General features: G+C 46.5%; 1 protein-coding gene and 1 non-coding gene across 3 annotated transcripts in view; one reads left to right on the forward strand and one right to left on the reverse strand.

The window, feature by feature from the left end:
• The window catches only part of NEDD4L (NEDD4 like E3 ubiquitin protein ligase), a 371,669-nt gene that overhangs the window by 13,739 nt on the left and 332,204 nt on the right, over positions 1 to 25,726 (forward strand). The window lies entirely within an intron of this gene.
• On the reverse strand, positions 1,685 to 1,757 carry TRNAE-UUC (transfer RNA glutamic acid (anticodon UUC)). The gene has a single exon. It is a non-coding gene; the product is annotated as a tRNA-Glu (tRNA).

A 25,726-nucleotide genomic window follows, 5' to 3' on the forward strand; every position in this document is an offset into this window, starting at 1 on the left:
CAGCTTGGTGGCAAGGAGCGTCATTGGATGTAGACCTAGTTTTACATTTGTATAAATGAAATATCAACCGAAGAATCTGAGTTAGCAAAGAGAGGGGCTTTGAGAATGTTTTACCTTTTGAACTGAACATCAGGTGTGAGAAGTACTGTTCTGATGAGTTCACAGTTCACGTTTTCAGATTCTCAGACCTTATTTCTCCACTCAAAGCCCTTGTATAGTCTTAGCTTTTGTATATTGTTCTTTCATAACAAGCACTTGTCTTGTTAGAATGAGGCTGGTCTTAGGACACAAAAAGATCAATAATTGCAGGAAGGGGCAGGAGTGACCGGCAATGGACGATTTGATGAATGGGATGAGGTGGGTTGGTAAGTCCCAACATTGGTAATATCCTGTTGCTCCAGGGAGGAGGGACTTCCCAGGTTCCGAATCTTTTTTTTTTGTTCGTTTTTTTAAATAATTAAAACAAAATTGAAGTATAGGAAGTTCCCTGGCGGTCCAGTGGTCAGGATTCCACACTCTCACAGCTGCATGCCTGGGTTTACTCACTGGTCGGGGAACTAAGATTGTATATGCCTCGAGTCTTGTGGTGCAGCAAAAAAAAAAAAAAAAATTGAAGTATAGTTAATTTACAGTATTGTTAGTTTCAAGTGTACATCAAACGTGATTTAGTTGTACATACATATATATGTATGTATATATATTCTTTCCGATTTTTTCAATTATAGTTTATTACGAGATATTGAGTATGGTTCCTTATGCTATACAGTAGGTCCTTGTTTATTTTGTATCTAGTAATGTGTATATGTTAATCCCAAACTCCTACTTTATCTCAGTTTCCCAGTCTTGTGGTGATTTTAATACCTGGGCAACAAGGACATTGTGCTTCTTTGCCAGGTGACCTTAATTCTGCAAAGTGACGGTTTCAAGCAGATACTCTGGTCTGGGCAATGGCAGTTTCAAGGATTCCTTTGGCCTCTAAGAAATCTGTGGAAAATAAAAACCAGTGTAAAATGATCCAAAGTGCCCTTCTTCTTTGGAATGTCTTCGTATTTTGAGGGGGCTTGGAGAAGCAGGAGGTCTTTTCAGTTGGAATTGTAGGGAAGGAGGATAGTTAAGAAAATCTGAAGTAATGGCCTAGACTAGGAGAAGGGAGGGGAGGTCTGTGTGGCATGGACAAGTAAGGGCTTTGTTTTTTTGGACTGGCTGATCTGCTGAGATTGTCCAGTCTGGGATTCTGGCTTGCGTGGAGCGGACACGCGTGAGACCTGATGCTGTGCTGGGGACTGAGGTGGTCAGTGACACACAGCCCCTGCTCCGAGGGAGGGTGTGATCTACGTGAGACAGGAACGTGGACAGCAGCCACTTGTGGTCAGTGCGGTAGTAGCGATAACTGTATAGGAGGGCAGCTGAGTCTGGGCTGTGAAGGCGGGTGGGAAAACTGGTGTAGGCTTCGAACAGTGACGTCTGAGCTGAGTTTTGGATTAAAATAAGCCAGTAGTTAAAAGTTGGGAACTTTTCCTCTGCTAGGTGCTGATGCGTATATCTGACAAAAACTAACTTGCAAAATCTTCACAACAGCCCTTGAAGGTGGGTATTTTGTAAATTCTTCTTCTTTTTTTTTTTTTTCAATATTTACTTATTTATTTGGCCATGCAGGCTCTTAGTTGTGGCATGTGGGATCTAGTTCCCTGACCAGGGTTTGAACTTGGGCCCCCTGCATTGAAAGTGCAGAATCCTAGCCACTGGACCACCAGGGAAGTCCTGGAGGTGGGTACTTTATCACCATCTCACAGGTGGGCAAACTGAGGCACAAAGACATTAGCTAACTTGCTCGAGGGTCACAGAGCTAGGAAGTGGCAGAGCCAGGACTGGAACCGAGGCAGTCGGGCTCCAGAGCCTGTGGGTGGGACCAGCACTCGGCGGTGTCTCAGGGCAGGTCTCCAGGGAGCGGAGAGGGGGCACCCGTGAGGCCCGAGTGGCCAGAGTCACAGGAGGAGGTGGTTATCTGTGAACAGCCTTGTGGACCTTGTCAGGGAACCGGGGCTTTATCCTCTGGGGCACTGTGAGAGCTCGTTAGAGCTGTGCTTTCTTCATGTTCACCTTGCAGCCGGCAGAGAACGGATGGGGAGGTGGACCACGGTGGGCGGTCCCATAGCTGGCTGGGCAGAGCTGGTGGCCGTGGCCGTGGGACTGACCATGTGGGGGTGCAGGAGGCAGAGAGTAAATGCCAGAGGCATGTGGAAGGCAGAGGCGTTGTATGTGGCTACTGACCGATTAGACTAGAAAAAGGGAAGATTCTAGAATAATCATCACCCCCCTCCCCCCAGGTTTGTTTCAGGTCACTACTGGATGGGAGGGAGAAACCCTTTCTTAAATTATTTACCAAGTACCAGGTACAGTGGTTTTAAACTGGGTGGTAAGCCCCCCTGACCCCCCAGAACCTTTGGCAGTACCTGGAAAGGCTTTTGGTGGTTAAAACTTGGGAGATGCTCCTGGCATCCATGGGTAAGGCCAGGGATGATGCTAAGCATCCTACAAAGCACAGGAAGGCCACCACAATAAAAACTTATCAGGCCCCAAACGCCAGTAGTGCCAGGTTGCAGAAACCCTGCTCTAGTGTGTACCAATTTTACACGATTATCTAATTTAATCCATCCACCAAACACGTGGGGTTCTTAAATAATCTTTTTCATGTTTTTTCAGATGAGAAAAGCAAAGCTTAGCAAGCATGGGTGGCTTGATCAAAGTCCCAGGGCCTAGTGAGGGCCAGAGTCGGAATTTGAACCTGGGTCTTCGGCGTCCCGGATGGAGATGTGCCCTTTTCAGTTCGCCTGTGGTTTTGTTCCTCACAAGGCTGTAGAGGATGAGGCATGTTGAGTTGTGGGGCTCTGTTTTTCTGTCATGCTGGCTCCAGACTGGAGCAGGCAGGAAGGAAGGTGGTTATTTATACTCAGCTCTGCACAGGATTGAATTTCCCAGTCCCGAAGGTCTAGCGGGGAGTTCACAGGAGTTAGTGTCTGGATGTCGGCTTTTCTCCTGCAGATAGGCACATGCACCATCTTTGCCTTTTAAAAATACTGTTGTTAAATTCAGGTAAAATGGGAAAATGATAACTTCCCATTTATTTATAAATTCCTGTTTCTTCCCTGTGCATATTAACTATCGCAGCTTCCCAGTGATTTAATTATGGAGTATCCCTTGGAGGAGGGGTTGGGAGGGTCATTCATGACCACTCTGGGTTTAGAGGTAGCAGAACTATTAAAAATACCTTGATTTGCTAGAGGTAAAGAGGCCTTCTGAGAATCAGTCAGTTTTAGTGTGGTCTGAATTGACTAGAGGGCTTTCTGTAGTTCAAGAGAGTGTGGCATTTCGATATCTGTCCGCTTTTTAATGGTGACTCTTTGGTTTCCCAGCAGCCTTCCTTGGTGGCCTGGGATGATAGAGCCCCAGGGACAGAGTTTTCACAGTCAAACTGTCTAACGCCAGGTCACTGGGCTTTTCAAGGTTGTGCATTTTGAGTTCTTTGGGTGGTGAGCTGAATGAGGCTGCCCTGCTGAGCCCGAGATAGGTGTGTGTGGGCCTGATTTCTCCATGTGGACCCCAATCCTGTTAATATTTGTGTCCGGCCTCATAGCACCCCAGTGCCTGAGCTGCTGGGCCCATCCGGTGAGTGTGCAGTTTCTGGCCTGTATCCCTCGGATCTGTTGTCCTGAAAGATGCTGGGGCTCCCGCATCCGGGCAGTGCTTCTTTGGGCGATACCTGTTGGCTGCACCTTCCACTCTGATACCAGTGCTGCTGGAAAGTAACCGCTTAGGAGTTCGGTGAGCCAACAGCAGGATCTTTAGCTGTCTGTTAGAAGAGTTCAAGTATACATAGAAAATCAGAAAAAAAAAAAAAGGAGAAAAGGAGGACCTCAAACTTTACAGTGTGCTGGTTGCTGGCCGGGATTTTACTGCATACGACACTGAGCTTGAGTGTGGTGTTGCCTTTTCAGATTCCTTGTGTAGACTCATTCCTAGAACACAGAAGAAGTCACAGGACATTTTGACAGAAATGGCAGGGGTAATCAATAAAAGGAGCACTTCTAAATTGAGCCCAGTATTGAAGAATAATGACAAAAATATCATGATATATTCACTAATTCACTGCAGTTCAGTTGCTCAGTAGTGTCTGACTCTTGGAGACCCCGTGGACTGCAGCACACCAGGTTTCCCTGTCCATCACCAACTCCCAGAGCTTACTCAAACCCATGTCCATCGAGTTGGTGATGCCATCCAACCATCTCATCCTCTGTCATCCCCTTCTCCTCCCACCTTCAATCTTTTCCAGCATCAGAGTCTTTTCCAAGGAGTTAGTTCTTCGCATCAGGTGGCCAAAGTATTGGAATTTCAGCTTTAGCATCAGCCTTTCCAGTGAATATTCAGGACTGATTTCCTTTAGGATGGATTGGTTGGATCTCCTTGCAATCCAAGGGACTCTCAGGAGTCTTCTCCAACACCACAGTTCAAAAGCATCAGTTCTTCAGCACTCAGCTTTCTTTATTGTCCAACTCTCACATCCATACATGACCACTGGAAAAACCATCCATAGCTTTGACTAGACGGACCTTTGTTGGTAAAGTAATGTCTCTGCTTTTTATATGCTGTCTAGGTTGCTCATAGCTTTTCTTCCAAGGAGCAAGTGTCTTTTAATTTCATGGCTGCAGTCACCATCTGCAGTGAGTTTGGAGCCCCCCCCGCCCCCCAAAGTAAAAGTCTCTCACTGTTTCCATTGTTTCCCCATCTATTTGCCAGGAAGTGATGGGACTGGATGCTATGATCTTAGTTTTTTGAATGTTGAGTTTTAAGCCAGCTCTTTCACTCTCCTCTTTCACTTATATTTCACTATATTAATGTTACTGTTACTCATTGCTTACCCGATTGGCTTAGGTGTTTTTCTTTTTTCCTGTTTCAAAATTTCCTGATGAGGAATACCTTATTCTAATATTGCTTGCCTTAGGCAGGACAGTTAATCATGGGTTTCCTTTTCTGCAGTGGGAAGACAGCAGGCAAAAATTATATAGTGTTTTTTTTTTTTTTTAAGGCCTGAATAAAGTACACCCTCCTGAGAGAGAACATCAGTAAGGATTTCATGGGTTGACTTAAATTATTTTTATTATAATATTTCTTAAAATATATCCAAACATTAAAGGAGGAATGAACATGTTTATAGTGCATAAATCACCGTAACTATCACGGTAACCAACACACAGGTTCATTACAGATCCGATTCCCGACCTAATTCAATTGAGATTTTTGTTCAGTCACTAGGTCATGTCTGACTTTTTGCAACCCCATGGACTGCAGCATGCGAGGCTCCCCTGTCCTTCACTATCTCCTGGGGTTTGCTCAAATTCATGTCCATTGAGTTGGAGATGCTGTCCAGCCATCACATCCTCTGCTGCCCACTTCTCCTTTTGCCTTCAGTCTTTCCCAACATCAGGGTCTTTTCCAGTGAGTTGGTTCTTTGCATCAGGTGGCCAAAGTATTGGAGCTTCAGCATCCATCCTTCCAGTGAGTATTCAGGGTTGATTTCCTTTAGAATGGACTGGTTTGCTCTCCTTGCAGTCCAAGGGACTCTCAGGAGTCTTCAAATTAACTTCCCGATTTAAAGTATTTTTGGCCACGCCGCATGGCATATGGGATCTTCAGGTCCTCGACCAGGGACGGAAGCCATGCCCCCATTGGTGGACAGGCAGAGTGGTAGCCACTGGGCTGCCAGGGATGTCCCGACTGCATGGTTTTTAAGGTGGCAGGTGGTGCTGACTTACTAAGGCCACAGCGTCGTCTGTGGACGTCCTGGCTGCTGGACAGGTTTCTCCTCCCGACCTACCATGTGCCAGGTGTTGGTTGCTCACTCTGCTTTCCTTTGTTCCCATTGTTCAGACTTTTCTTGTACCATGTGCTTTTAGCGCGTAGAGACACCAGTGACCTGAAGTCTTGTTAGCTGGAGACATAGAGGCATTACTGACACCCTCTTGATTGTGAAGACAAGACTGGCTTTAGCCCCAGAAATCGTGGTGAGCCCTCCATTACTTAATGTGGCCATGTCGATGGTCTCGAATGTATTTGTATTAAAACTTTAAGATCGTCATGGCCTGAGGCTTCCTGGAGCAGAAGTGGTCCTCACTCTTCACCCTGCAAGGATGGTTACTGTGGTGGGTGGTGGCGCCTCTTTGGACAGCCAGTGTGTTTTGTCCATCAGCTCTGCCATCAGACACTGTGACTCATCAGAATACAGATGGTTCACTCCTGGCCCAGTGACCACCCGCGCTGAGAACGTCGACTGTCCATCGCGTCCGGTGCCACGGTTGCTATTTGCTCTTGTACCCGTCTCGCCTTTAGCTTCATACTGAGCATTTTCCTGCTTAAAGAACACAAGTCAGTCAGGCTCTAATCTTTCCATTCCTCAGCAACCCTCTTTCCATTGCCACCGTCAGATGACCTTGCTGATTTTCCAAGCAATAAATGCTTTTGTTGTCTTGTTTTCAGGGTGAACAAAACTTTGTGTGTGTGTTTTGGCTTTCGAGTCCCTGACAAGGAAGGCAACTCCAGGGTGCTCTGCTCAGTGTCGAGTGGGTGCTCAGCGAAACACTGGTAGTTGTGCTTCTCTAAAGTTGTACTAATACTTTAGGATTCTTGCCTTTAAAAAGATGCCTTTCTCCCTTTGGTTATCTTAGCCGGGGATGACAGTAAAACAAGGAGCAACTTACTTGAACAACACTGGACATTGGCTGTCCAAATGAGCATTGCATTTTGAGGTGGTTTCTTGGGAGGCCTTGCCTCTGCTCTTCATGAGGTAACCACGGATCAGTGAGATCCTTGCTGATCCTCTGAGTTGTTGTTGAGTCACTCAGTCATGTCCGACTCTTTGTGACCCTATGGACTGCAGAACACCAGGCTTCGCTGTCCTTCACCATCTCCCAGAGTTTGCTCAGAGTTGGTGATGCCATCCAACCATCTTCTCCTCTGTCATCCCTTTCTCCTCCTGCCTTCAATCTTTCCCAGCATCAGGGTCTTTTCTAATGAGCTGGCTCTTTGCATCAGGTGGCCAAAGTATTGGAGCTTCAGCATCAGTCCTGCAATGAATATTGAGGGTTGGTTTCCTTTAGGATGCACTGGTTGGACCTCCTTGCAGTCCAGGGGACTCTCAGGAGTCTTCTCCAGCACCACAGTTTGAAAGCACCAGTTCTTTGGCTCTCAGCCTTCTTTATAGTCCGACTCTCTCATCGATACATGACTACTGGAAAAACCATAGCTTTGACTATATGGACCTTTGTTGGCAAAGTAATTTCTCTGCTTTTTAATATGCTATCTAGGTTGGTCACAATCCTCACTCTGTCAAAACTGCCTTCTCAGCCAGGTTACCAGCCATCTCAGCCTCCTTATCTTATAATAGCACCTTATTTAAATGGTCTTAACTGGGTTGAAGACTCATCTTCGTCAGGATGGCTGACTCTGAAGCTGTTTCTAGAAGTTAAGTTTATCCCCTGGGAAGACACGCTTGCCAACCACTCAGGGTGTCGGGTATAATGGGACGTGTGGGCCTCAGTGGCACTCCTCCTGTAGAGAACGTGGGACTCCAGGTGTGGACTGATGACCGACTGTTGAATAGTGCTGGGGCCCCACGGTGGCTGTGCCGGCACACCACACTTCTCAGTGTTACAGCCGAAGAGCTGGCCACGTCCTTTCCCTGGTGGCTCAGACAGTAGAGAGGGTCCTCAGTGCGGGAGACCTGGGTTCAGTCCCTGGGAAGTGGCAACTCCAGTGTCCTTGCCTGGAAAAGCCCATGGATGGAGGAGCCTAGCAGGCTACAGTGCACGGGGTTGCACGGAGTCAGGCACGACTGAGCGGCTTCACTTGCATTTATTATTTATGCCTGTAGAATAAGAATCAGGAGAGGAGCTTGGTAAATCTTGCTCTCCGTTAAGAGAAGTGAAAGAGCAGAAATTCCTGGTCGGTTTTTATGTGGTAGAAATACATACACATGTTCTTAATGTTTTTCCCCTCGTAGTCGCTTCGGTTACTTGTCCCTTTCCTGTTGCATCTGACGTTTCTTGAAGCCTTTTGGGAATCCTTTTTTGGAGCCTCCATTTTCATAGAAGTTAGGAGGTTCTGGGTTTTACTTCTGACGGTGATTGCTAGATACTAGGAAATCAGTGGCTCAAAGAGCGTTTTCTCCCCAAATGCTGCAGATTGTTTGGAGGCTGTGTTTATTTTAGGGGGGTGGTTTGTGAACTTAGATCCCCTTTTACACACCCACACCCTTGAAAGTACAGGGTATAAGTCAGAGCCTGTCATCTTTAAATGCTTTTCTAATATGCTTATCATTTTAAACACCTAAGGCCCAGGCTCTGAAAGTGAATGTTCACGTCTAAGTGCGTCTTGGTTTCTGCCAAGAATGAACAAGTGTAGAGCCAGTGAGGAGCTGGCAGAACACAGCGCAGCTCCGCGGAGGCCGACTGACGGCGGATGCTGCTGCTGGATTGCGGTTCCGATCGAGCAGCGTGGAGGCCTCGTCCAAAGCAAGGCTGGGAAGAAGCCCACATTTACATATCATACTTGCAAGTGTTGGGACCAATTCTGGGGAGGCATATATGTATGAAATACCGTCCTGATCTCAGGCTTTGAAGAGTGACAGTAAAAGGAAATGGTGAAGTATGTGTGTGTACATATGTCTGTATAAAGATAATTGCTCCCAAAGAGGGGTTTTATTTTTGTTGTTGGCCATGTTTTGTATGGGATCTTAGTTCCGCAGCCAGGGATCAAACCTGAGCACCCTGCAGTGGAAGTGTGGAGTCTTAACCTCTGGACCTCCGCGGAAGTCCCCAGTCTTAATACCATGGCTTAGCCCTGCGATCGCCTATGTGCTGTTTGCATTTGAGGAGTTATCACAGGATGGTTTGACATGCTGTAGTTAAAGCAGTGACGTGGGGTGGGGTGGGGTGGGGTGAACCACTGCGGGGGTACACCTGGCTTACCTGGCACACCTGGCACACCTGACTGGGGGAACCTGAAGGTACACCTGGATTCCTTGTCACACCTTTGGTTCTCATGGACTAGGGTCTTTTAGCTAAGAAAGCAAACTCTAGGCGAGGAAGTGAACTGAGGAGCTCTGCGGGAACTGAGCAAGGCTTCCAGGGCTTCCGAGACTGCCCGCATGTGTCGTGCTTTCTCACGTATCATTAGTGTCCCAGCAGAGCTGTTTGAGCAGTGGAAGCTAGAGAGGAGATGTCCTGCAGCGTCTGGCAGATGGGAGGCGAGGCGAGGCGACTTGGGAAGCTGGCACTTCTCAGCCTGCCTGGAATGCGAGCATCCCGGATGGCAGCTGGTGGAGGCAGCAGGGGATGCAGGTGGACTGTGTGAGGGTCGGGAGCTGAGCCCAGGGGTGGGATTTCCTGGAGGCAAAAACGGGGCTACACCGTTTGGCAGCAGGGCTGCAGAATTTTTAAACACAAAGGACAGAAGCATCTCACTGTTCTCAATCCCAATTTGTTTCTCATCTCAGCGGAGAGGAAAATGTCCTAAGTCACTCAGTCATGTCCGACTCTTTGAGACCCAGTGGACTGTAGCCCACCAGGCTCCTCTGTCCATGGGATTCTCCAGGCGAGACTACTCGAGTGGGTTGCCATTTCCTCCTCCAGGGGATCTTCCCCAGCCAGGGATCGAACCCACAGGTCTCCTACGTCTCCTGCATTGGCTGGTGGGTTCCTTACCGCTGGTGCCACCTGGTAAGAGGGGAAAATGGTTACTTGCAAAGTGAGGGAGCTCGGTGAGGCAAGAGTGAATATGATCCTCGGGCCACTCAGACCCACGTGAGCAGATTCTCTAAATGTTCTTGGGTTGGGTGTTACCTCTTGCCTCAGACTTGCTCTGCAGAAGACTGATAGCCCTACCAAGGGAAGATGTTAACATTCTCCACCTACTGTTTCTCTTCTCTTTTCCCATTACTCATGCAACAAAGGGAGGAGCTGGAGGGGCGTCCCTGCGGGTGTGGCCGTGGCCCAGGCTCGGCGCCCGAGTGATGCGGCTGCACGCGGACAGTGGGGACGGATGGGGCTGCGGCAGCTCTGGTTCCTTCAGTTTTCCTTTGGAAAAGGATGCATTCCCCTGGCTTCTTGTTTCATGCTCCTCTCTAGCATGGCTTCTTAGAAAAGACGACTGTCTCTTTATGCCCTTCCTCAGCAAGTATTAGCAGTGGAGTAAGCACTCTTGTGAAAGCCTTTATTTCCACAGCTTTTCAAGTAGCTGAGTACCAGCGATGTTAAGGTTGAAAATGAGGCCATCTCACCGGGAACCAACTTTCAGATGTTGAAGTTAATATAGATTTTTAATAACGTGGGAGACTTATGACTAAAAGTACTCCGTATTTGAATCATTCCTCTCTCTTGTTAGCTCAGTTTTAGGAAGCAGTCCTAGGGATTCCCGAGGAAGAAAGTTTGGCTGGATCTGAGGGCCGTGATTGTGAATTTTCTGGATCTTTCTTGGGCATGCTGTTGGAGGAATACCAGTCTCTCAGAATACAACTATGAAGTGTTAACTCTGTATGCTGACTGACACAGGGATCCTGAGTTTATTTTTTATTTTTTACCCACTTGAGTGTCTTTTTTTTGTTGTTGTTTGTTTTTTAGGATCCTGAGTTTAAAATGGTGGTTACCACCGCCCTAAAATTACACAGGAACCCAGATAAGTGAAAAAGTGAAAGTGTTAGTCGCTTAGTTGTGTCTGACTCTTCTGTGACCCCATGAACTGTAGCCCACCAGGAGAAGGAAATGGCAACCCACTCCAGTGTTCTTGCCTGGAGAATCCCAGGGACGGGGGAGCCTGGTGGGCTGCCGTCTGTGGGGTCGCACAGAGTCGGACACGACTGAAGTGACTTAGCAGCAGTAGCAGCAGGCTCTTCAGTCCATGGAATTCTCCAAGTAAGAATACTGGAGTGGGTTACCACTCCCTTCTACAGGGATCTTCCCAACCCAGGATCGAACCCAGGTCTCCCGCACTGCAGACAGCTTCTTTACCGTCTGAGTCACCAGGGAATGGCCTTGGAATCCCACAACTGTAGAGTAAGGACCTCTGAAAGTCTCCTCTGTTAAAGCAGCGAGAACACTGGCAAGACACATCAATGTCAACTTTTCCAAAACTTTGGAAGTTAAAGACTTGGAACAAAAAGAGTAACATTTGTTCAAGAACAGCTGCGTGAGCGCAGCAGGAGCAGTGGGCTTCCCGTGGTGTTTGAACTTGTGTGGATCCCGTCCTCCTCGCCCCAGCTCCATGGTGGCCATGCAAGCCAGTGGCCTTGCAGCTCTGGCGGCAGTGAAAACCAGCAGTCTCGTAGCCACTGGGTGGGCTAGCACAAAGCTGGAGCTCCTCCAGAGGCCCACTTCTTTCCAAGAAAGTGTCACCCGTCTGACAGCCCGTGTGAACGCTCCATTCTTAGGGCTTGTCTTTATTTGATCTGACTTGGAACACACTTTGTGTAGGGGCCCCACTCCACTGCACGTTGGTGGAGAATGGTCAGTTGCGATTGTTTCATCACGGGTGCCTGAGATGGTGTTGCTATTTGGGGCCAACAATTAACTGATCAAAAAGTACTGAAAGAAAAACCTGGGGATGGAATGTCCAGCAGGAGCCTTATAGAGTTCCAACATATTTCTGGGCATCTACAAGGCTCTGTGCATGCCCAGCCAGTACAGGCCCTAAATTTCCACCTATGACCGGCCTTGAGGTTCTGCACAGGCAGAAAGTGAAGGCTAAGGCAGGGTTATGGGCCTCCCTGGCGGCTCAGATGGTGAGGAATCTGCCTGCAGTGCCGGAGACCTGGTTGAATCCCTGGGTTGGGCAGATCCCCTGGAGAAGGGAAGGGCAACCCACTCCAGTCTTCTTGCCTGGAGAATTCCGTGGACAGAGGAGCCTGGAGGGCTACAGTCCATGGGGTTGCAAAGAGTTGGGCATGACTGGGTGACTAACCAACACAGGTGGAGTTGTGAACTGGCTGGCGGAACACGGAAACTGCCCCAGCACACTCACAGAAGCCCTTGGTAAGGGCTGTGAGATTCATTAGCTCAAAGCATTTAAGGAAATCTCTGTTCAACTAATACTTAACCACTAAGTCACTAATCAGAGACTTCAGTGGCCACATATGCACCAAAAATACAGACTTGATAGGCTCAGTCCAAGAAATCACTACACAGCAACAGCAAACAACCCTGGGGTTCATAACAGTAAACCTGGATTCTGCTTCCACACATTGACACGTTATATTACTTTAAATGTCTCGTTTTCAACAGCAAATTGCAAGATACCCAAAGAAGTAGGAAAACACGGCTCAAACGCAGGAAAAAAGCTGTCAACAGAAACTCTCCTTAAGGAAGCTTGGATATTGGATATACTACACAAAACTTTAAATCTGCTTTGATAGTTATGTAGGAAACCACATCTAGAGAGTTAAAGGGAAATATGGAATGCTGTATCACCAAATAGAAAATGAGAATAAAGAAGTAAAGATTATTAAAAAAAATAAAGATTATTTTAAAAAAATTCTGGAGTTGGAAAGTAGAGGAACTAAAAAGGAAATGTTGACAACATTATGATAGGTGAAAGAAGCCAGACACAAAAAGCCACACTTTTATTTAAAGTGTTTAAAACAGGCAAATCCACAGATAGAAGGTAGCCTAGTATTTGCTGTAGGCTGGTGGCAGGGAGGAATAGGGTGTGCTATAATGGGTATAAAGTTTCTTTGGGGTGATAAAAGATTTCTGGCATTATCTAATGGTGATAGATGCACAGCTTTGTGAATATGTTAAAAATCAGTGAATTGTATATTTGAAAAGGGCAGATTTTATGATATAGTCATTAAACCTCAATGTTGTTCAGTCACTAAGTCATGTCTGACTCTTGTGACCCCATGGACTACAGCATGCCAGGCCTCCCCCGTTCCCACAATCTCTTGGAGTTTACTCAAACTCACGTTGATTGAGTTGGTGATGGCATCCAACCATCTCATCCCTTGTCACCCCCTTCTCCTCCTGCCCTCAGTCTTTCCCAGCATCAGGGTCTTTTCCAATACGTTGGCTCTTTGCATCAGGTGGCCAGAGTGTTGGAATTTCAGCTTCAGCATCAGTCCTTCGAATGAATATTTAGGACTGATTTCCTTAAGGATTGACCGGTTTGATCTCCTTGCAGTCCAAGGGACTCCCAAGAATCTTCTCCAACACCACAGTTCGAAGGCATCAATTCTTCTGCACTCAGCCTTCTTTACGGTCCAACTCTCACATCTGTACATGACTACTGGAAAAACTGTATCTTTGATTATATGGACCTTTGTCGGCAAAGTGATGTCTTTACTTTTTAATACACTGTCCAGGTTTGTCATAGCTTTCCTTCCAAGGAGCAAACATTTTTAAATTTCATGGCTGCAGTCACCGTGCTCAGTGATTTTGGAGACAAAGGAAGGAAAATCTGTCACTGCTTCTACTTTTCCCCCTCCTATTTGCCATGAAGTGATGGGACCAGATGCCATATCATGTTTTGAATGTTGAGCTTTAAGCCAACTTTTTTACTCTCCTCTTTCACCCTCATCAACAGGCTCTTTAGTTTCTCATCACTTTCGGCCATTAGAGTGGTATGATCTGCATATCTGAGGCTGTTGATATTTCTCCCAGCAGTCTTGATTCCAGCTTGTGATTCATCCAGCCCAGCATTTCATATGATGTGGGAGAAATATCAATCACCTGAGATACTCAGATGACACCACCCTTATGGCAGAAAGTGAAGAGGAACTAAAAAGCCTCTTGATGAGAGTGAAAGAGGAGAGAGAAAAAGTTGGCTTAAAGCTCAACATTCAGAAAACGAAGATCATGGCATCTGGTCCCATCACTTCATGGGAAGTAAATGGGGAAACAGTGGAAACAGTGACAGACTTTATTTTTTGGGGCTCCAAGATCACTGCAGATGGTGACTGCAGCCATGAAATTAAAAAACGCTTACTCCCTGGAAGAAAAATTATGACCAACCTAGATAGCATATTCAAAAGCAGAGACATTCCTTTGCCAACAAAAATCTGTCTAGTCAAGGCTATGGTTTTTCCAGTGGTCATGTGTGGATGTGAAAGTTGGGCTGTGAAGAAGGCTGAGTGCCAAAGAATTGATGCTTTTGAACTGTGGTGTTGCAGAAGACTCCTGAGAGTCCCTTGGACTGCAAGGAGATCCAACCAGTCCATTCTGAAGGAGATCAACCCTGGGATTTCTTTGGAACGAATGATGCTAAAGCTGAAGCTCCAGTACTTTGGCCACATCATGCGAAGAGTTGACTCATTGGAAAAGACTCTGATGCTGGGAGGGATTGGGGGCAGGAGGAGAAAGGGATGACAGAGGATGAGATGGCTGGATGGCATCACGGACTCGATGGACGTGAGTCTGGGTGAACTCCAGGAGTTGGTGATGGACAGGGAAGCCTGGTGTGCTGCGATTCATGGGATCGCAAAGAGTCGGACACGACTGAGCAACTGAACTTTGTTAAAAATAATATCTAGGTAGAGGCACGTCCAGGTGTATCTCGGGTGTTCAGAAGATTGTGTCATAGGCTTCAGCATCTGGCTTGTGCAGACCTTGGGCATTTTGTGCCTTGGGTTGCATTCTTCACTCTGCATCTGATTTTGCCTTTCCGCCCTGCTGCCCCTGGCAGGGTCAGCTTCCATGGTGCTGGATTGAGGGAGCAGCGTAGAAGCGCCGCTCCATCCTGAGAGGGTGGTGCAGGCTGTTCTCATTCTTGCAGGAGCTTCGGCTTTCTTTGCTGTTGGATGTGTCGGTGTTTCTCCCCATTCTTGCTACTTGCACCTCGTCATTTTCCTCTCACCTTCCTAAGACGGTGCTAAGAAAAAACTAGCACAGTGAAGAGAAATGCCCTGGAGATGCTCCTGACCAGCTTGAGGCTATGAAAAGCATCTTCTTGAAGGGTGGTATGCAATCCCAAAGTTCAACCAGTTGCTTACAAAGTAAGCAAGAATAAAGCTGAAGTCTTGTCTTCTGCTGGTTGACTCGAGGGAAGAAATGGCGCTGCATATTGAGACAAGGAGGCAAAGCCCGAATGATGGACACAGAAGAGAGGAGGCTAAGGCTTCAGCCAGCGTTGGCTGATGTTGCTGCGGATGATTGGCTCAGAGTGAGACGGTGCTGGGAACTATGAAAGAGATGGGACAGCAGGTGGAAGGACGTCTCCAGAGCTGAAGAGTTGAACGGAGAAGCAGCTGCGTGGACAAAATAAGAACAACGATAACAAAACCTGCGTATATCTCAGATACTTTCTCTGTAATGGATTCATCTCACCTATCTTCTTAGGAGGAAGGTGTATATTTGCACAGATCCAATTGATAAAAAGTATTTGGACCAGAGAATATCATAGTCACAAGGATTTTCTGTACTAGAGAGCAAAATGGAAGTAAAAAACAAGAGACTCCAGGAGACAGTCTTAAGACCTTTTTTTTTTTTTTCGGTCTGAGGTTGGCGATTACGGATTTCATTACAGATTTTCCTCTGCTCTGGCCGCACAAAGTAATCATTAGGCTGGCACAAAGTGCCGTGGAAAATAACCATTGCTGACATCAAGAGAAATGATCATGCCGTTTGGTAAACATAGGAAACTGGATTGCTAAGGAGCCTTTCCCTTGATGCCTTGGGCTGTGGCTCAGTGGAAAAGCTACCTGTTGGCTTTTTTGTGGTCAGGACTTTTTGATAAATTGAGAAGCCCACAAATATGTGAGCCTGGAGGTAACTGTATTTTGGGTCAGAGCCAGACTGGCATGGCGCTAGTAAGCCCAGTTTTGTGGGAGGCAGAGCTGGCGGCTAGTGTCACATGAAGAGCAAAGTCTTAACTTCTGTTGTTGTTTTTTAACTTTTATTCTTAATATTTAACAGGACAATCTCCTTTCTGAAATTGGGCACATTCATATGGGCTTCCCTGGTGGCTCAGCTGGTAAAGAATCCGCCTGCAATGTGGGAGACCTGGGCTCGATCCCTGGGTTGGGAAGATGCCCTGGAGAAGGGAAAGGCTGCCCACTCCAGTATTCTGGCCTGGAGAATTGCATGGGGTGTATAGTCCATGGGGTTGCAAAGAGTTGGACAGGACTGAGCAACTTGGCAACTACTATGAATTAAAGACCTATCAAGAACTGTGCCTCAGGGTTGGGGATTAACACAGGAAAGTAAAATGGACAAAATTAGGCCAAGTGGTCAGTTTTGTTTTATTTTGCTGGAATAACAAGATACAAAGCAAGAAGTAGCGGGCCACAGAGGGAGGAAAGGGCTGGCGGACTGTTCTTGATCCTCTTTGAGGTTTGGCTCCATTTTCTTGAGCTCCTTCAGTAACTTTTGGCTCATTCCATAATAGGTAAAGTGAGACATCACGATAAAGCCGGTGTCCTTCCACCAAGAGAAGAGTTGGACTCCCTCTTATTTCAGTGGTTTTCAAATCCTGATCCTAAGAAGTGTTCCAGTCCCCAACACCACCCCCGCCCCAACATTTTATTAAAAAAATGTCAAGCCTGTTGTTGTTCTTCAGTTCCTGAGTCATGTCCAACTCTTTGAGACCCCATGGACCGCAGCCTGCCAGGCCTCCCTGTCCATCACCAACTCCCGGAGTTTACTCAGACTCACGTCCATCGAGTCAGTGATGCCATCCAGCCGTCTCATCCTCTGTCATCCTTCTCCTCCTGCCTTCAGTCTTTCCCAGCATCAGGGTCAAGTCTATAGAGAAGCTGAAAGGACATCCAGTAAATGCATCTACTCACCTCCTGGAGTCTGTAATTACTGTTTTGCTGTATTTGCTTTATCTTGTTTCCTCTTCCCATCTTATTGTTAGTTTTCAAAGTACACAACAGACATGAGTACAGTTCAGTATTTGCTTATGAATCACTTGCAGGAATTATTTTCAAGGTTGAATTCCCAAGCGCCATCATGGAGCTTCTGAAGTAGAAGGGCAGGGGCCAGGCCCAGGAGCCTGGGCATTTTTTTGGCTGTACTGCCGAGCGGCATGTGGGATCTTAATTCCCTAACTAGGGATTGAACCTGCACTCCTTGCGCTGGACGCATGGAGCCCTAACCACTGGACCCCATGGACGTTCCCCTGTGCTTTGAACCGACCCCTCCCCCCTTGACAGGGCTGTTCTTCACAAGATCTAATTTGACTCCACAGAGAATGGCTTTCCTGGCTCCTACTACTAATAAAATATTTCTAGTATTGCTCTGGCTAATTATTTACATTTTACTGATCTTTGGGAAAACAAGATGTAAAAACAGAGGGCTTAAACAAAGGAAGGGAGAGAGCTCTTCTCGATGCGAGAATGGCAGGATCAGCTGGGAGCCACGGCTGGCGCTGGTCCTGCCGAAGAGGATGAGGACGAAGGTGAGAAGGGAGCGTAGGTCAGCCCATTCCTTGTTGGGCTGTTTTCAGCTGTCTGAGACAATATGGTGGGAATAAAAAGACACTGGCTTGGGGGAAACTGGACTTTGTCTCTGGAAGGGTCCGTTCACTTCACCACTTCACATCTGCGGTTGTGGAAAGATAATACCTTACGATGGGTGGTGGATTAAATGAGACCGTGGATGGAAGAGTGTTGATAAAGCCTCGTGTCCCAGATGGTAGGAGCGCTCTGGGGCTGAGTGTGGTGAAGTGCTAAGACTCCTATACCTGTGAGGTGTATGTCAGACATAACCCAGGGCAAATACCTGCTGGTAATACTGCAAGGAATGCTGATGGATTCGTCACCGTGGGAATCTTGACGCAGCTCTGGGGTTTAATTACAACATTGGGCAAGTTACGGAACGTCTCCCATCTTAATTTCGTTCTTTTTTTAAAATTCATTTTATTTTTTGGCTGCACCGTGTGGCATGTGGGCACTTAGTTCCCTGACCGCGGGTGGGACCCAGGCCCCCTGCAGTGGAAGCGTGGAGCCTTATCCACTGGACTGCCAGGCAAGTCCCTTACTCTCCTTCATTTCTTCATATCTGAAGTGGAGATAACTTGACTGATCTTAAAGATCCATTCCTTGTTAGCATTTTCTGCTGTTGAATTCTGGAAGAAAGGCTTCTGGGAATGGGATGACAGTAATGAATTGGAAGCATGCTGATAGGTGGGAGTGAGCATACGCTTTCTCATTTACTTAACACAGAGCAGTCACTGCGTTCCAGGTCCTGTCCTCAGGACGGTAATAATACTCATTTTTTAATTTTCGAAACAGCCTATAAAGGTATAAATAGGCACTATTAATACTGTTATCTCCATGATGTAGAATAGGAAACCAAGGCTCAGAGAAGTTTGTGATTTACTCCTAATCACAGCCGGGAGACCTTGATGGCATGCAGGCAGTCTGCCTCTTGGGATCCTTACCACCTGGCCAGCTCCCCTGAAGGCTTTAGAAGGCTGCAGGGGAGTCCTGGGGGGGCCCCTGGAGTAGGGGGGCTCTTGTGAGCTTCAGGGATGAGAGTTGAGTGGTGTGTGTGTGTGTGTGTGTGTGTGTAGAATTGAGGAGTTGCTTTGCTCTGGGTTGGGTTATGGAAGTTATTTTTCTGTTTTAAACTGCTAGGCTTCCCTGGTGGCTCATTGGTAAGGAGTCTACCTGCAATGTAGGAGCCACAGGAAACACAGGTTTGATCCCTGGGTTGGAAAGATCCCCTGGAGGAGGGCATGGCAACCCACTCCAGTATTTTGCCTGGAGAATCCCATGGACAGAGGCGCTTGGAGGGCTACAGTCCATGGGGTTGCAAAGAGCTGGGCACGACTGAAGTGACTTAGCATGCAGGCACGCAGGGCGTGCAAGTATTTTAATACCGAGAGGATGGGTCAGTGGAAGGGAAGCAGGGGCAGTGCGGTGGTCCCCGGGGAAGGGGCAGGGCTGGGATCCAGTGCTCATGGAGGATTCCCTTTAGACGAGGAGCACCCCCCGGACACCTGGCTCCAGCAGGTGCACGGCTATCTCAAAGCAACCGTAGTTGACTCAAGTTTCAGCATTCTGGTAAAAGCTTCCGGTTTGACCTCATAACCCTTGAGGTTTTTGGTTCTCACGACTTCGGAGACACTGAAACGGATACGGATAGTCAAGTAGGATTATTTCTGCCAGCTCGCCATATTGCCTTAGAGACCTTTCTGGTCTGGAAAGGTGAGAAGCCATATACTCGTTAGTTTGAGCCACCTCATGGGTGACTCGTGGAAGAAATAGCTCTTGTCAGGAAAACATCTGTTGCTATAGATCACGGAGCCAGGCAGGGGGATGTTCCTTATTCCTGTACCTGCTGCTTGCTTGCAAAGTATCCCCACGCGTTTGTGGGAGAAGCCACACTTGGATGCTATAAATACAGAACTTCCTTCACCTGTGTTGGACTTCTGGCCCAGTAAACCTGTTGTAAGTTATATATATTGTTAAGTCGAAAATGCATTTAATACACCTCCCGGACAGCATAGCGTAACCCCATCTACCTTAAACATGCTCAGGACACCTCTGTTGGCCTGCATGTGGGCAGGATCTCCTCTTTTATGATGAAGTGTTCCCTGTCTCACGTGACTTCGTGAGGACAGTACTGAAAGTGAAGAGCAGAGTGGTAGTCTGGATACAAGTAGGTTGAAAGGGTATCAGCTGTTCGTCTTCGTGATGGGGGCCGCTGGCTGGGCACATCATGGGAAGAGCGTTCTGCACGTCACTGGGCCAGGGAGAGGTCGAAATTCAGAATCAAGGCTCTGTTCCTCCTGGGTGCCAGTGGCTTCGGCACTGTTGTAGAGCCATGAAATTGTAAGCTGAATCATTGCACATCGAGGGGCTCTCTGTAGAGAGGGTTTCTGTTTGTTTATTTAATACATATTTTTTAACCTGTGACTTTAAATTTTTTCCTGCCTTTTCCCCTTATTTTCTGACCTCATCGTGTGGCATGTGGGATCTGACTTCCCTGACCCAGGATCGAACCCTTGCCCCCTGGCATTGAAAGTGTAGAGTTTTAACCACCGCATCACCTTGGAAGTCCCTCTATTGTTTAACAATCAAGTATAAGCAAGAAAGAAAAAGAGAAAAACTAAAGTCATTTACTAGCTGACCAGGGAGTCTGGGCCCTGGGGGCTGCCCCCCGCTACCTGGCTCCTGTGAGATGAGACCGAAAGTTCCCCGGGTATCTGGCGGGACCTGTCGGTGGAGGCCAAGGACAACTGTTCTTTTCTCTGCCCTTGCCTGACCTCAGCCAGGAAGGGAGAGCAGCAGTCCCCTGGAGCATTCTCTCAAGCTTCTTAGGATGAAAAAGCTGCTTCGGGGCTGGGGAGAGGCAGGGGCGGGCAGGGAGCGGCCCTGGTCTGAGAGACTCGTACAGCCAGATGCCTCAGCATCAGAACTCCAGGAATGAAAGCGGTCCCGGCCTTTCAGCTCCCGTGTGATCCTTAGTATCACCAGGGCGTTGTCCTCTGCTGCCATCCGTGAATATAAAGCTTGTGGTGTTTCAGCTACAGTGCAAGTAAAATCCATGGTTGCGGACTCGCTTTGGAAACTCATCTGCGTTTGGGGATATGGATTCCAAATTTCAAATAACTAACTTCCAGATGAAATTTTAAAAGTCAGCCCGTATTTTAAAGCAAGAGACTTATTATTTGTGCAGAAGGACATCTGAAAACATGCAGAATGACCTGAGTCAAAACACATAAATAAGCCATCGTATCTTCCTCTGCCCTGAGGTGAACTACACGCTTTGTTTATTTTCCTGTTCCCACTGTTACTTCTGCACCTCAGAGTACCTGCCTTAATTATTAATATTAGAGAAGTAATTAAGAGTTGGCCGACTCTTCTGAACTTCCTGCTTTTCCCAGGCAATTTCTCGCTAGCAAATGTGTTTTGTACATAATTGAAATTGCCCATTTCCCCAAGGATACCTTCCTTAGACCCGGCAGTAACTACCTAATCTACAAAGCTCTGCCTGTATTTGACAGGCTATTTATATTTGAGCGTGAAATAATGTGTGTCCTTCACTGGAGAAAGGAATGGTTCAGAAAGGGATCGCAGCCCAGGACTAAACACGCAACACAAAGCCTCAGCTGTTTGTTTATCCGGACTTTGAAAAATGGCTTTAGCTTTCTCCTGGACATGTACTGTATTCCTAATTTGTTGAGTTCCTTATCTGGGTGTCATACATGCTTTTATTCGCTCTTTTTCCTCTACATTCGGCTTTTCTTACTTTCTGGCCGCGTTTGCTCTGTTACTTGGTGACATGTTGGGGGCAGAAGACTTTCCCAAGGGTTGGGAGTGGAAATCGATCTTTAAATTTTGCAGTTTTACACTTAGTGAGGTATCAGGTGCTGTTTTCATGGAGAGGGAGTTTGGAACCTGGATTTTTTTTACCTGTTTCTAAGAGCACCTAACATCAGAGCAGCAATAGTCACAGCTATGTGTCACAGAAGAGTAAGTGTTATGATTTTTCAAGATAAAGAATGAGCCCATAATGCATTTATTAAGTGTTTAGATTAAAGTCACGTATGAATGTGAGAGTTGGACTATAAAGAAAGCTGAGCACCGAAGAATAGATCCTTTTGAACTGTGGTGCTGGAGAAGACTCTTGAGAGTCCCTTGGACTGCAAGGAGATCCAACCAGTCCATCCTAAAGGAAATCAGTCCTGAATATTCATTGGAAGGACTGATGCTGAAGCTGAAACTCCAATACTTTGGCCACCTGATGTGAAGTGTGTGGATCACAATAAACTGTGGAAAATTCTGAAAAGATGGGAATACTAGACCACCTGACCTGCCTCTTGAGAAATCTGTATGCAGGTCAGGAAGCAACAGTTAGAACTGGACATGGAACAACAGACTGGTTCCAAATAGGAAAAGGAGTACGTCAAGGCTGTATATTGTCACCCTGCTTATGTAACTTCTATGCAGAGTACATCATGAGAGCCTGGACTGGAAGAAACACAAGCTGGAATCAAGATTGCCGGGAGAAATATCAATCACCTCAGATATGCAGATGACACCACCCTTATGGCAGAAAGTGAAGAGGAGCTAAAAAGCCTCTTGATGAAAGTTAAAGTGGAGAGTGAAAAAGTTGGCTTAAAGCTCAACATTCAGAAAACAAAGATCATGGCATCCGGTCCCATCACTTCATGGGAAATAGATGGGGAAACAGTGGAAACAGTGTCAGACTTTCTATTTTTGGGCTCCAAAATCACTGCAGATGGTAACTGCAGCCATGAAATTAAAAGACATTTGCTCCTTGGAAGAAAAGTTATGACCAACCTAGATAGCATATTCAAAAGCAGGGACATTACTTTGCTGACTAAGGTCTGTCTAGTCAAGGCTATGGTTTTTCCTGTGGTCATGTATGGATGTGAGAGTTGGACTGTGAAGAAGGCTGAGTGCCAAAGAATTGATGCTTTTGAACTGTGGTGTTGGAGAAGACTCTTGCGAGTCCCTTGGACTGCAAGGAGATCCAACCAGTCCATTCTGAAGGAGATCAACCCTGGGATTTCTTTGGAAGGAATGATGCTAAAGCTGAAACTCCAATACTTTGGCCACCTCATGCGAAGAGTTGACTCATTGGAAGAGACTCTGATATTGGGAGGGATTGGGGGCAGGAGGAGAAGGGGACGACAGAGGATGAGATGGCTGGATGGCATCACCGACTCAATGGACATGAGTTTGAGTAAACTGTTGGAGTTGGTGATGGATAGGGAGCCTGGCGTGCTGCAGTCCATGGGGTCGCAAAGAGTTGGACATGACTGAGCGACTGAACTGAATAAGTGTCTATTAAGAATATGTAATAATTACTTAATAGTAGTTTATGCAAAAGCGTATATGTTAGTTGCTCAGTCGTGTCTGACTCTTGCCACCCCAGGTAACTCTGTCCATGGCATTTTCCAGGCAAGAACACTAGAGTGGGTTGCCATTCCTTTTTCCAGGGGATCTTTCTGACCCAGGGATCGAACTCTTTCTCCTGCATTGCAAGCAGATTGTTTGCCATCTGAGCCAAGTAGTTTGTGCAAAGTATGTGGGAAATGTAATGATTTAATTTGAGATAATGCCTGCCTTCAGGGAGCATACCATAAGCATTTTTGAATCTTTCTACTGTGAAATACAACACATGGAAAAGTGAACAAACAAAAGTATGCGGTTCTGGTGCAGCACAGTGAGCCCGTGTCCACGGCCCCAGCCCGCTGGTGCTCCTCCCCTTGACCCCTGTGCTCCTAAGCGTTCAGATTCAAGTAGAAACTCCAGTTCTTAAATATGCTAATGTTGTTAAGGGATATGTGTTCATAGGAAAATAAAGATCTCAAGTAACCCAACCAGAGTCAACTGATGTTATTTTTTGATGATTGTAGTAGTTTTGTAACCAATTTAATTTTATGCATTAAGATGGTACCCTTTATGCATTTTACACTGCCTTTTTAACTTATAAACATTTCCTTTAAAAAAAAGGTTTAGTAAACTTGATTATAAATTATTATGAAGTATTCCATTATGTGGATGTTCCCTTATCACTTATCTGTTACATATTCTTGGACTGTTTCCCTCATGTTTCCCATGTTACAAGTTGCAGTGGTAAGTGTTTTTATTCATCGTGATCTTTCCTTTGATTTACTACTGTTTTCTCTTAATAAGTCAAAGAGTGTATGCATTTTTAGGAGGAACTTAAATTCTAACTCAGAAGTAAGTAGTGGCATACTCTGGATTAAGGTTTATAAGAGAAGAGAAGGTACCTGTTCTGTCAGCTGAGGATATGAGCTCTGCCTTGGTGCCTTCATATAGTAGATGCTCAATGAATGCTTATTGATTGAATGAATGAGCATAGAAAGGCAGTGATCATAAGGGGTTCGGTTAGTCATATAAACAGGAAGTGCTATACTGGTTCATAGCAATTAAGAAAAAAAGAAAGAGAAGTCCCTCAGTCATGTCCAACTCTTTGCGACCCCATGGACTGTAGCCTGCTAGGCTCTTCTGTCCCTGGGATTCTCCAGGCAAGAGAATTGGAGTGGGTGGCCATTTCCTTCTCTGGGGTATCTTCCCAACCCAGGGATCGAACCCGTTCTCTTGCACTGCAGGCAGACTCTTTACCGTCTGAGCCACCCTAGTAATTAAGATAATAGGTAATGCTTGTTGTGTTAACAGTTTGACACCAGGACTTCATCCTCGGTGATTTACATGGGGTCTTGGGTTTTGGAGAGGAAGGGAATCCACATCTAATGCTCACATTAGAGTTAAGACTTTAAAATTAGGTGGGTTTAAAAAATTGAAACAGCTCAAATGTCCATCTGCAGATGGATGGGTGAACAAAAACATACATCCCATCGTTCAGCAAGAAAAAGGACTAAAGTGCTGACATGTGTCACAGCACAGATGGACCTTAAAAACACGTGCAGTGAAAGAAGCCAGTCACAAAAGGCCGTGTATTAGTCTCTATATGAGGTGCCTGGAATAGGTGCGTCCGCAGCGACGGAAAGTAGATTAATGGTTGTTTACGGCCAGGGGGGTGGGGGCGGAAAGTGGGTATAGTTTTTCTTTCTTTTTTTTTTTCAGGTGGTGACACTGTCCTAAAATTTGATAGTTATCTTGGTTGCATCACCTTGAATATATTAAAATGCATTGAATTATACAATTCAGCCCATAACGGTTGTTACCAGTTTGGGATGAGGAACCCATGTGTATGGAGACACAGGCATGGGCCACAGAGTGGGCAGATCTTTCTAGAGTCAAAGGATGGACCATGGTGGGAGGTGTGCATACAAGTGTGCTCTGGGCCAGTCACAGAGGGCTGTGTATGGCGGTCAGCGGTGTGGACTTGGTCTTCCAGGCAGTGCAGGGTCCTTCGGATCAGCTGCTGGTGATGTGGTAGAAGCGTCTGCCAGAAACTTAATGCAGGCTGCTCTGCTGGTGTGCTGCAGAGGCAAGAGGCCAGAAGGAGGGGAGTGAGTGTGCAAGATGGTGCAGCAAATGTGGGGAAAGTATAGCGGCTGGAGGCCCGAGAGGCAGAGTTCAGAACTGAAACGTCGGAGATGACTTCAGAGTTTGGAACCTTGACACTTGTCAATGCAGTAATGTGAACTTGGGAAATTAAGTAAGTGCAAATACAGGGCCCAGTGTCTGTAAGTTCTGAGAAATGTTGCTGATACCCTAGTGTGTTGTTTCAGTCAAAGGACAGCCTTCATAGTTTTCTTCCAAGCTGAATCTTTCCAACCAGTCTTTCCCTAGTAAAAAAGGAATCTCTCTTATTATACACTCATGAACCGTAGATTCTCCTAAGAGACTCCTAAGGGAGTTTTCAGGAACCTGACTCCAGGGGTTGGATGGAGACAAGTGTATTTGTTAATCATTTGCATTAGTTTATGTTGTACAGTTTAGCAGAGTTTACAGCTGGTTCCTTGGCAAGGGATGGTTAAGATTCCTACTGACTGCTTGTGATTTTGAGTTATAACCATCACAGCATGAGGGTAGACTCCTTGGTTTTGGAGAGTTTTGCTTATAGATATTGAAGTTTGAGCTATTGGATGTCATACATTCCTTAGCTTTTAACCCTTTAAAATGTTTGGGTCTAACTTTATTGAGCACCATAGAGTATTCATCATCCAGACAGTCAGGAGAAGACTTGTCAGAGACCCTGAGTGGACAGCTCTCCAGGTACCTTAAAGCTCTCTGAGGTGCAGAGTGGTCTGTAAAATAGACTACCTGCTGGGTCAG

The sequence above is a fragment of the Budorcas taxicolor genome, chromosome 22 (genome assembly GCF_023091745.1).
Source record: "Budorcas taxicolor isolate Tak-1 chromosome 22, Takin1.1, whole genome shotgun sequence".
Lineage (NCBI taxonomy): Eukaryota > Metazoa > Chordata > Mammalia > Artiodactyla > Bovidae > Budorcas > Budorcas taxicolor.